The sequence below is a fragment of the Aptenodytes forsteri genome, unplaced genomic scaffold (assembly GCF_000699145.1).
Source record: "Aptenodytes forsteri isolate BGI_AS27 unplaced genomic scaffold, ASM69914v1 Scaffold229, whole genome shotgun sequence".
In the NCBI taxonomy this organism is placed as follows: domain Eukaryota; kingdom Metazoa; phylum Chordata; class Aves; order Sphenisciformes; family Spheniscidae; genus Aptenodytes; species Aptenodytes forsteri.
The window spans coordinates 2,457,583-2,470,499 of NW_008795863.1; positions in this window are offsets into that span (position 1 = coordinate 2,457,583).

The following is a 12,917-nucleotide window of genomic DNA, read 5'->3' on the forward strand; positions in this document are numbered from 1 at the left end:
GAGCCGAGCTCAGGTGGCGGACTGGGGAAGCAGGGGGGGGGTGCGCTGCTGAGACAACCCGCCCCAAGCAGCTTGTCACGGCGGCGCGGAGCCTCAGCGAAGTTTAAAGCTTGTCCGCAGCACAAACGGCGTCAGTGGCGGGGATGTAATAACAGGTGCGAGATACCGCACTCCGGAAGGAATAGTTCTTCAGGTGCGTTTTGCCGTATGATTTACCTGGGAGAGGAGCAAGAAGGATTTTTAGTGTGTATCCGAGTTACATACTACATGTTAGCTAGTTACAGCTAATATAGCAACAGTGGAAGCCAATCTCATTTGAAGCCTCTCAGCATTAGAGCAAATCAACAGATTAAGTGTCTCAGCTTCTGATTTTAGAGCCTGTGAATAAGCTTACAGCTTGGATTAATGTACACAGCAGCTTCAGTGGAGGTAATTAGTGTTATTCCTACTGGCAGGGGAGCAGTGACTTCTGTTTACTGAGCAGGTACAAAGGTGGTTTTTCCTTTTTATGTATGCCTGTGGGCACGAATACAGTATATTTTGGCTCTGAAACCAGGTTCTGTTTCTCAGAGCTGTCCAATCGCTATTGCACAGGGAAAACAGAGCCAGGAGCCTCAGAACCTGGCTCTCGGGCAACAGCCTGACCTAGGGCCAGCACCTGCACCAGGAAACCCTGTCATTGCTGATCAGGGAAAGACTCCAGAGACCCTTGCCGCCAGCACTCAGGTTACCCCCAGGGTCAGGAATAGGTAGTTACCTGGTTGCCTGGGTTGTTTTTTGTGTGCCAGCCTGTTTAGGGCAGGAAGAGCTGCTCACAGTATTTCTTTACTCTCCAGGCTTCTCTAGCAGGCAGGCTGACACCTGCTAGATGTCTTCAGTCCTTGGCTTTGGGGCCCTTATCAGCTATTAAAAAACAACCAATCCACCCTTTTAGTCCAGGGCAAATTGTTTTCTTGGTTGGCACCTTCTTCCCAGCCTGGTGGAGTAAATGACTCCTTTCCTCAGAGCAAAGCTTAGACCAACAAACTTCCCACTGAGAAGCTGAGCCCACGCTTTTATCTCTTCCTCCTCAGGCTACTTAGGGCTTGCAGGTATGTGGAGACCGTTCTCATATGTTAACCCCTTCTTTTCCTGCTTTCTATGACATTTAGTTTTGTTACAGTTCTGCAATTTGTCCCTGACAATACGTGACGGACAGCAGGAAATGGGGAACAGTAAATAGTTCTCTGAGCACTGGACTCCAAACAGCCTGTTTTCCCCTCGATTTATATCTTGTGGTTGATTGTGGGCCACAGCTGAAGTAATTTATGCAAAGTGGTGCATTTGTAAGGAATTCTTACCAAATGTTTCTCTACTGTCAGAAAACTTGTGTATATACTGCAGCTTTTCCTGCTGTGGAGGGAGAAAATAGGGGAGAAGGAGAAGATGTTTTGTCAGATGGTCTGTCTCTTCCTACCTCTGCCTGTAGAAGAGAAAGGAGAGTGCCCCTTAGAAATCATATGGAAATTGCAGTAGCTTTAAGGATTTTTCTGAACAGGCTGGGGCACAAATGTCTGGAGGAGATGGAAATTTTGGTCTTGCAGAAGCTCAGCTTTCCTCTGGTCATGTGCCTCTTCCCAGAGGTGTCTGCAGAGACATCCAACCAGCGCAGCCACTGCCAAGCAGCCCCCTGAGGTGACATGCCCGGTGCAAAGCCTGCCACAGCTCTAAGGCAGGGACAGTGTGTTTTGCAAGGACATGCTCCTCCAGCAACGTTAGTGCTTCAACTTGGATGGCAGTTGTCGTAACTAATACAAACGCAGCTGTTGACTGAAGAGTAACAGGAAAAACATGTCCTTTTGAAGTCTGTCCTGATCTGTAAGGAGAGAAGGGTATTACCTGTAGTTTCACAAGCTGCACTAATACTCCCTTTTTTCTGAGCCAGCAGCAGTAAAGCCATCAGATGGGTAAAATCACTGACCTAGGAGCTGGGCACCTCAGCAAAGAAGTGTCTTTGAACATCAGCAAGACAGCGTACAGATGAGATGTGTGCAGAACCTACTGAGGAAGAGTATAAAACAGTAGCATGAGCCAAATCTGGCAGGCCAAGGCAAAAAATGAGATCTCGTTAAAAACGGATGTGACAAGATAACATTCAGTATAAGGACACTAGCTGTAAGAGGCAGAATCATCCCACTCTTTTACAGGGAGGGAAAATGAACCGTGGGTTGAGGTGAGGAGGTCAGAATGCTTAACAACGTTTTGCTTCAGTGATCACTGAAAACATTAATCATCAGGGGACAGAGTACGTGGCTGATGTTGAAGGGAGTGAACACTGGAGGTGGAGTTAAATAAGCTAGTGTGATAATCCCTCTTACTAAATTACTGTCTTACTGTCCCTTTGCTGAGGTGCAGTGACTGATTCCATACGTGTTACTTGTCCATTGCAGTGCAAGTTAAACAAGTTTGCTTAAGTCACTCCTCACAGGGGTCATATTGCAATGAAAAAATGTCTGCACATGGCATGTTTAACAGGGAGGAGAAGGCACTTGAAGTAGTTTTGTGTGCAACTTCACATTGGTGAGCGTGCAGTATCAGGCCAGGTCTTCCTTACCACCCTTCAAGAAAAAAGTTGACAAATGGGAACAAACCCAGAGGAAAGCGGGAACGATCAGAGATCTGGAAAACATGGCATGTAGGCTGTGTAGTTTGGGAAACAGGAAGATTGGGTGGAGATGTGAATCATGGGCTTCAATGATTTTAGAGAACACCGTGAAGAGGAATGGAATAAAATTTTCTTTATGCCTACAGGGGCTTAACCTGCAGAAAAGGAGAATTAAGTTGTCCCTTAAGAAACATTTCAACTCTAAGGTGACTGTTAGGTGCTGGGATCGGTTGCCTACTGAAGATGTGAGGTCAATTAGACGCAGACATTGCTTGGGCCAGTCTTCAAATGACACAAAGGACAAATCAGGACACCAAGGATCAATTTGGACATTCCTGCTGTTTCTCAAAACTCTGACAAATTACATGAGCGAGATTAATGCAGAATAAAGTGTTTCTGGATCTTGCCTCCTTGACCTAAGAGGGGAGTGCACGAAGTGAACAGATGTACTTACAGCAGCGTTAGCAACAAAGGTAACAGATTACAAGTGTTGGCTTAGATTTGCAAAAGCTAACCTGTTCAGCCATTGTGCCCTTTCCTGTTTTCAGCTAAGTCTGATCCGGGTTTCTGTTAGAACCACTCTTGTGACCACCCCTAAGTAAATTTAATTATTTCTTATCCCTTCCATAGAGACCCAACTTTCTATTCTTCAATGTGTCCTCAAAATAACGATGCTTGTTTCTAAACTGCTTTTACTATTCAGGAGATTTCTACCATGTCCACTGCCTTTGGTTCTGCTTTATTTCTGTCAGGCTGTTCATGTTAAAGATTTGGTTGTTCATTCTTAATATTTGTGTTAACCACTACTGCACCATCACTGAAAGTTTTTAAGACCAAATTAGACGAGCGTCTGACACGGAAGGCTTAGATACAGCTAATTATTTTGAGATAAGACTGTGGAGTAAAAGATCTCATGAGGTTGCTTTTTATCGTTTTCCATCTTTTTCAGAATCTTTCTTAATGAAACTGTATTTTATAATGCCTAACAGCTTTGCAGGAGCCACCTAGTGTTTTTATTAGCTGTACAGGAGGGGATGAGGCTCCTCCTAAAGGTGATCTCGGGGCTCTGCAAGGCTACGTGGAAGAAGCTGGGAACATTTTTTGGTACTGATTAAAATCCTCTGTAATTGGCTGGAAATGGTTCTGTGGCCTGCAAAGATTCCGATGTTGAAAGCCCTGTTTGAACAAAAGACTAACCTTTCGCTGCAATGAACCATCGGGCCCAGAAAAATGTTCTTCATTATGAGATTTCATGGCTGGGTATTTTGTTTTATTTTGTTCCTTTTTGGTTTTCAGTGATTTTAACAATGGGATAAGGACAGTGTTGATGGATGGACACGTGCTGTATACATGGGAAAAAATACCCTGCCAAGAATATTTCAGTGGTGTGAAATTCTTCAAACACAAATGTAAATTTAGATGTTTTATAGTTAGACAGGATATTAAAATCAGAAGGTCAGGCTTTGCCCTCATTTACCCCCTTTGCAATACTGTACATGTGAGTGAATTGCAGATATTTGTGGGCAGCATTTAGCTGAAAGCTGATTTATTGAGAGCTACATTGTGACAGCAGTAATGAAAAGCAGAAATGTTGCCCATGAGATTCATTATTGAAGATAATGTACTGGAAAATTAATATTTGTTTATTCTGATCGTGCCAAGGATAATCTGAAATCTTTTATTTTACACTTCAAAAGTTGCAACTTCAAAAATGTATAAGCTCCAAATAAAACTAAATCACTGTTAATTTTTTTTTTCTAACATCTTTACAGTTTATTGTTGTTTAGTGATACTCCCTACAGGAAGAAAAGAAAATATTATCCAGAAAGAAATATGAATTTTTATTTTATAAGCATTTAGATTTTATTTTATGAGGCTTTTTGCCACAAAATGAGAGGCTATCAAGCGTGGAATTGTCCCATAGCTGCACAGCGATGTTATGATTTTTATAGCAGATCTTGAAGAGCTTCAGACTCCAGGCAACACTTCAGAACTACTGACCCCCAGAGCTCACGCTTCTTTGGTAGCTGCACCAATTAATTTAAAAAGGAGATTTAAAAAATTTTCTTGGACAAGTAGTATCTCTAGTTTATGTCTTATACGGCATGCTTTCAAAGTTTAATTAAAAATAGCAATTACTGTATTTTGGTTTTGTCCAAAACATAGAGACTAAGGCAATACTAGTCAGACAGCTTAATGGGTGACCTTCCTGAGGGTCCCACTGCATTTGAATCAATGTGTTTCAGCCTGTGATGTGTTGACCTCTGAGCTTGATCAGTCATTTTTAAGGGATGCACAAACAGGAACTAGATTCATAGATGCTACACAGTAATCTATGGGCACATGAAATTTCCAAAGCAGCTCCACTAGGAAATTTTTAGGGACCACAGATTGAAACAGACTGAGAAAAATATTGCTATGACTTACTGCTTTTGGATTCTGCTCAGGTACTTTCGCTCTCTGGATAAAAAGGCTCTTGGTAAGCTGCAGGAGCTCTCAAAGTCAAGTGACTGTCAGACCTAGTTTGGAGTCCAAGCCTGACTTAGGAGCCAAATGCCTTCTGACCAGAGCTGGCCTGCCTCTGTACCCATCCCTGCTGCAAAATATCCACAGTCAGCCTTCAGACTCTAACAGGTCTTTTTTTACACTGCGACTATTTTCATATGTGTGTGGCTGTCTTTTATAATCCCTTAGGAATAGGAGTAGTTGTTAGCCATTGGGTTTGCCTGTGGTGCACCCCAACACTCACTGGTTTCCCTCAGGCTTGCCTTTAGGTGGGTCAGGCTGCAGAAGGAGCGGAACGGGTTTATGCCGTAAGGTCGGTAGTTCCCAGATCTGAACGACTGAGCCTCACTATTCACCCTTCGCTTTCTACCACCGCTCAACTGCAGCTTCCTGCCCCCAGGCACCTTGGCTCCAAAGTCCTTGTCCTCTCCCACCTCACAACCTCAGATTTCTGTTTGTGCCTCCCCCACCGGCCCTAGCCCATGTAGCTGTCTCCTGGACTGTCCACCCCTCGGCTCTGGCTTTGCTGGTTTTGACTTCTGGCCGTTGGGTAATATGCCCGACAAACCCAATTAGTGTGGGTCACGACACTTCAGAGCATGAAGTTACTATACCCTTTCACTTATGGTGAGGCTAGAGCAGGTGAGCATTGATAAGAAGTCTGGATGATTCTTGAGAAATTATGCCATTTATCACTTTGCTCCAACCGGGCATGTTTTCCTGGTGGGCTACCATTCAAGTAGCACCTGGCTCAGTCTTGCTTAGTTTCTGAAATGAAGCGAGTGGAACATCTTGAGGAGGATACGGGGCTGCCAGCCTTATCTCAAGGTCACATCTGAGCCATTCTCTTTCTGAAATGAAGCAAGTGGAACATCTTGAGGATACGGGGCTGCCAGCCTTATCTCAAGGTCACATCTGAGCCATTCTCTTTCTGACAGATACTAGGGGCATATTACTACCACTGCAGACCTGATTTGAGCCATTCTCTTTCTGACAGATACTCGGGGCATATTACTACCACTGCAGACCTGATAGGAGAGCTCTTAAACATATCCAGAGCTGGAATATCCACTGTCATATTCACCCATGCTCCCATGACGAGTGACTGAGAATGACTGTTCCTGTGACGCCTTATTGCAGAGTAACTTTGGAGCCAAAGAGCAGGCATGAGTCTGGATTGTCACTCATTCTGCTGACTTCCAGGAGGTTCAAAAAACATGGTTACAGCTACGTTCACGCAGCAAAGATCACAAGCTTCCTCCACATGAGTCACCAAGGTTAAATACTTTATCATTGTTTTGTCACCTTTGGACATGCATGTCATACAAATTAATCTCTCCTGAAATGCCACTGAACTCCTGTAAAGTTCATTTTGTCTGTAAAACATAGTATGCTGAGGAAATTATAACTACTGCTTGAGTCTTCTGCAAATCTGAAATTAGGAAGTGATTTCTTTGGAGTCGGAGTCAGTAAAATCTTGTGGATGCTTCGGGAAGGTACCCCAAAACATTCTGTGGACCTCAATTGTACATGTGCCCATTTTTTGTGTGACTAAACCCAAAGTAATTCCCTGGAATCTGAAGACCTATTCATTACAGATCATCTTAGTTGATCATGAATTGTGATGGTCTCAGGAAAACACATTCACTTAGAAGGAGACTATTTCACCCTAGGCAAAGGATAGTGCTCTCTGATGGAAAAAAACTTCACCCTTGATCAACTGGTAGGGGGATTAATGTAAATATATGGTTGAAGTATTCCTCCACCTCTGGAGGAAATGGAAAGAAGAGCTGTAACTTTTCTGTGTGGTATCATTGCCTAGTGAAGAGTTGCCAGAGAAGTTATCTTTCCAGTTGTTTTGCTAGGTTAGGAGCCTGATAAACAATTATGTATTTGCAGTGAGAGCAAATGGCTGAAGTGCTTTTGCGTAGATATGTGTCCCACTGGCTCGGAGTCACTGGAGTCACAGACTGTGTTGTGCATGCCACTCCTTCCCATAGAAATAGACTTCATGTCCCCTAAAAAAGCGGTCAAACGTGTCCCCTCCTTCCCTCTGCAACGCTGACCAAATACCGATTTATCAGATTGTTGCTAAGCTTCTGTACTCTTGCTTATAGGTGGTTACTCTAAAAAGAGGATTTGTCCTCCTGTTAGAATGGATCCAATAATCTGGTCCTCCATAGCTTTTCTCGTCTCCGTGGTGTCATTCCTTTTTCTCCCCCAGGTAGACATATACACGTATAACACTGCATGCGATGGCATTAGATTCCTATAATCAGCTCCATATCCATATAGTTGGAGACAGTTGAGCAATCACATGAAATGTTACCAATCTTTTATTAAAAGAGACTTAAAACTCCTTTCTACCCCCAAACCCAGATAATGTTATTGGCCCGTCTGAATACAACAGAAATCTTATAGCAGCTCTTTGAGGCTGAAATAATCTACTTATTTTTATAACTTGCATGACATATATACATTCGTACGTAACAGCTGTAGCCTCTTAATTTCATGGTGGTTTGTTGTAATTATGCAAGGAAATCTCCCACATGGTCAATAGGGGTAGTTCTGGCGGAAGGTGAGAAATGCAAACGGATCGCTCTTGCGATAATTAATTCTCTATTCATCTGATGGATTTTCCATTCAGGCCCAGCTGAGTGGGTTAGCAAAACAAAGACAGATGGCAGCAGATTATTTCAAACACTTCTTTGTTAGTGGGTAATCAGCACAGATTCTTCCCCCTGCCCCCTTCACTTAGGGCTCAGTCAAAGCCCATTAAGTAAATGGAAAGATTCCTATTGATTTTGATGGACACTCAGCCAAGGCCTCTGTCTCAACAACTTTCTCAGCTAAGCTTTGGCCCACTCATCATTTTTGAATGTTTTGGGTTTGGTTTTTTTGTTTGTTTTTAAAGAAGAAAGCAATGCTGATGTAGTCACTCTTGGGGACTACTGGGGAGAGAACAAGCTGTACTTTTATATGCACAATATACTGCCATAAGCATATCCAAGGTAAAAGGTCAGCGTGTTTTAACTCTATGAGTTCTATGCCAATTAAGTTCAATTTTTAGGGAAAGCGTAGGGATGAGGGATCCAGCTGAAATGTGTGCTCTGGCTGCCTTCTGAGCTGCATCCCCTGGAAGAGATCAATGAGCAAGCTGTGTTTGGGCTGAGTGCAGACCTGGGAGCTTGGGTCTGCTCAGAGTGGATTCTCAAAGGCTCTCGGCTGCAGGTGTCTTGTGAAGGCTTTGGCCACCCCTGCTGAGATCTCCCAGACGCTGCCTCCTTGCTTCTGCTTTGAGACACACTTTATTAGGCCAATCTGTCGTTTCAGTCTAAAACTTGTTGCTGTCCCTGGGACAGCAACAAGTTTTAGACTTGTTGAGATTGGTCGTATTTCATGCTATCTCCACAAATCTGACTGAAGCACCTTACCTGTTTCCACATATTAACTATATTCATATCTAATAGGCTTTTCTGCATAGCACATTCCTTTCTGTGATGCTGGCTCCTCCCTATCAGTGTCAGATGTCCATTTTGCTTCTTACAGTGGGTACGTGTAGACCCATGATCCCTTAGAATGAATCCCTTCTGTCTTAGATTATGTGTTTAGTCTTTCCCTCCTAACACATACTCTTAGAAGCATTAAGTATGCAGTGCCGATGTGTTGCTTGACAGAGGCTATGCAAGCATTAACCCGAGAGATGTGTGCACAGAAGTTAATTCCTCTCACGGCGCTCAAGGAGAGCCGTAGGGTGAGGTTTTAAAGCGCTGCTTTTGTGCTCCGGTATTGCAGCACATCGGCAATGCCAGAGGTGCGGAGCGCGTCTGGCGCTTGCCCTGGCCGGCTGACTGGGACGGATGGGGGAACTCCAGCATGGCCAGCGTGCATCCAGCAGGCAGCACAGGCACGCGTGGATCTGAGTGCACGGGGACAGAAACCCATCCCAATGTAGGACTGCCCTCTGTTGGCAAGCCAGGCCGGCTGAGTCTAGGAAAGGGTTTTTTTGTGTATGGGCAGGACTCAAGTTAGGGCAAGTTACAGCTCCCCAAGCCCTGAGCTGCAAGGCGGTGCAGGGTGGCAAGACAGCCAGGTGCAGCCCCAGGCAGCAGCCGTCTGCTAGTCACACCGGAGGCATTTCAGGACAACAAGAGCAGGAAGGGATCAAATGTTGCTAGATCAATAACCGCATCAGATTTTGTTAGACTGCTTCTGTACAACCCTGAGAAGGAAATAAACAGATACCTAAGGGTCTCGCGTATGCACGCCCCTCATTTCTTCATACAACTCTAAGCAGAAATTAAGAAACACAGTGATCAGGATTTGCAGAAAATATTCTGCTTTTGCATGGCCTTAAGCCATCATATGTACTTGCCCCCTAATACACCAGCATGTGCACTGGCTGTTTGCTTTAAAAAGGGATTGAATGCAGGTGTTTTGTCATAGCCTCTCAGGCTTACACAGGTGATGGCACCTGAAATGTCCCCAGGTGCATGAGGCAGAACAGACTGAATAATCAGTCTGAAAACAGGCCAGTTTAAAACTTCCAGACTGACCATGTCTTTCAGAGCCAACCACTCCATTAGGCGTTTTTGATCCCGATGCTGGTCAGAGATACGCTGTGTCACACCGTGCTGCTTGCCCTCTGGCTTTGGCAGCTCATTTCACTACTGAACAGAATCGGGGTGAATGGAAATTTGCCCACCTCTGAAATTAAAATCCAGAAGTGTTGGTAACTGCCAAAAGGCATCTCTCTCAAATATCACGTGTAGTATCTGTGTGGATTTACAAATGTTTAAAGATTCAACAGTGTTGCTGCATAGTTATGTTTGTTTGTAATGACCTGCTTTTTAACTTCTCTCCCTCAAAGCCCTGTATTTTATACAGATAAAGAGCCAGAAAAAAAATTGCCAAGAACTGTTGTTTTCTAGGAAACAGAGGCAGCAGTCCAAATTCAACGTGGGTAGGAGTAAAAGGTTTCTGTTGGTTAAAACTGACTTACATATTTTCTATTCATTATTTTCTAATTATCAACATGTGATATGAACACCAACCAGTTCTGATTTTAAGGATTTAAAATGAATATACTTGCCTGTCAGCAGGTGGCTCTGTGTTAAGAGCGAGCTCTGTTCTTGATGTACGCACGGAACTGGAACTGTTTCAAACAATCTGTTTTATTTTTTAAGCCAACAGGAAGATAATAAAGGCCTATGATTTGTCAGTAGGAAAGATACTTGTCAGAGGAAAGATAAGTAAATTAAAATCTCTTGCTTGAAGGGAACTGTGGCAATGCTGACATTACGCTGCTAGAGGAAATGTCTAGTCATTTTAAGAGTAGCCGTGTCAGCTCTGCTAGATGTGCAACCAGGTTTTCAGGTACTGCATCAAGCATTTTATTTCTGTTTGAGGGTTTGGATTTTTGTTTTCTTTTAAAAATCCCTACTACTTATATAAAGGGCATTTTTGAAGTATGATGTCACTGAGTGACAACAAGTGTTGGTGGAAGCACTGGAACATAGGATCTTATCTATTTTACTGCAGTAAATAGGAATTTTTCCATTTCTTTCAATGGGAGTAGGATTGGCTCCTCAGCACTTCACGGTACCAGGCTGGGGGTTGCTGCAGTGGCTCTCTGGCAGGGCTGCAGATCAGCTGGAGTCTGAAGCTAATCCAGCTGCAGCAACGGCTTCATGGATATATAACAATATATCCTTGTTTGAAGCTGTTTGTGTAGCTATCAAAACAATGTTTGTGATCTAGCCCAGGAAGCTTTGCAGCTCTTGAAGGTAAAGGTCGACTCAGGGATCCCCTGCACCCTGAGCTGCACGTGTGACTATTGTTTCTCAGTTTGGCATTTTTCAGTCTTTCTTTGGAAACCGAATTTGCGTGCTGCTCTGCACATGCGTCTTGTCCAAAGGAAATTACAATTTAAGTAGATAAACAATGTAACATGTACTGGATAAATGAGAGGAATGTGCTTTCCCAGTATTTCAGTTTCTTATTTTAATGGTGGGAAGCAGTTGTCTTTCGTAAGCAGGTGAGAGGATCCTGTGCAAATGTATATTTAAGAGCCTTTATGAACATATGAGAATAGTGAACTTGAGTTAGGTTTTGAGAGAGAAAACTGGCTTATACTGGATGACTGGGCTGTGGAGAGGGTACAATGTTTAAGGATTGGGCAAAAAAGGAACAATATGTTAGCCACAGCTAAATATTCCCGGCCATTTCCATAGTTCAGCATATAGGTTGAATTAAATGTACTTACAGCACTTATGCTGAAGATGTTTTGATTTTTTTCATGAAATTCAGAAAGAAACTACATCCTTTTCTGAAATTCAGTCTGACATATCTTCTAGTCATACTAATCCTGTTCTGCAACATTCTGCTTGGCGGTGAATTATTTCTCTGTAATTAGAGCTTTATTTTCAGTTTATTTGGGGATAGGGGGATTTCTGTTTGTTTTCAGTATTCTACTCCACTCATGGTATTGGTTTACCTCAGGTTAACATAAAGCCAGGCTTTAAGGGAGCAAAGAAGTAAATCAGATTCCTGAGGTTCCCTGTGTACCTTACTTTTCAATACAGCCTTGCAATGGCAGAGAGCTACTGCTTGTCACATTACTGTCATGCTGCATTGCAAAGAAGTTTTCCAGTCTTTTGGTTACAGACTGGTGCTACTTAGCACATGTTGTTCAGTTTGCTTTTTTTAAGTTTTAAAGCAATGAAGATCAGTTTAGATCTCCAGGCGTCCTAGGGTACAGTTGTTTACTGCTAACATCTGTATGCTGGTGATGCATATTTTCTTCTTCCTTTGTGTCTTGGAAGAAGTGTTGCCAAAGGGTCCTGTAACAGCCACTGAGGAGGGATCACAGAATTGCAGAATTGCTGAGGTTGGAAGGCGCCTCTGGGGATTGCCTAGTCCAACCTGCCTGCTCAGAGCAGAATCAACTAGAGCAGGTTGCTCAGGGCTGTGTCCAGTGGGGTTTTGAGTATCTCCAAGGATGGAGACTCTTGCCTCTCAGGGCAATCTGTGCCAGTGCTCAGTCACCCTTCAAATAAAAAGCAAACAAACTTTTTCTTATGTTTAAGCAAAATTCTTGTAGTTCAATTTGTGCCCATTGCTTCTTGTTCTGTCACTGGATACCGCTGAGAAGAGTCTGACTCCATCTTCTTCACTCCCTCCCACCAGGTATTTATGTACTTTGATAAGATCCTCTCGAGCCTTCTCTGCCCAAGGCTAAACAATCCCAGCTCTCTTAGCCTCTCCTCCTATGTCAGATGCCCTTAATCATGTTAGCGGCCCTTTGCTGGGCTTGCTCCAGTATGCCTATCTCTCCCCTGGTACTGGGGAGCCCAGAACTGGACCCAGCACTGCAGATGTGGCCTCACCAGGGCTGAGCAGAGGGGAAGGGTCACCTCCTTCAACCTGCTGGCAACACTCCTCCCAGTGCAGCCCAGGACACCGTAAGGCTTCTAAGCCTTTAATTGAAGTCATTGCCCACAGGAACCAAATTCTAGATGAAATATGGAGAATACTGCCTGTGGGCCCCTAGGTAAATGCTCCAATACATGCAAATTTCTTTAATACTGTGAGATTAGCTAGTGTAATCAAAGGGAAAATATCAGTCCTTCAGCACGTATGAAACATCCCGATACTTGCTCTGTAAAATCTGACAAGCTCAGCAAGACACACTGCAAAGGAATCAGCCACCAACCATTTTCCTGGAGTTTACAGCTATTTCCGCTCTTTATTCTAGCAGAAAGCACCA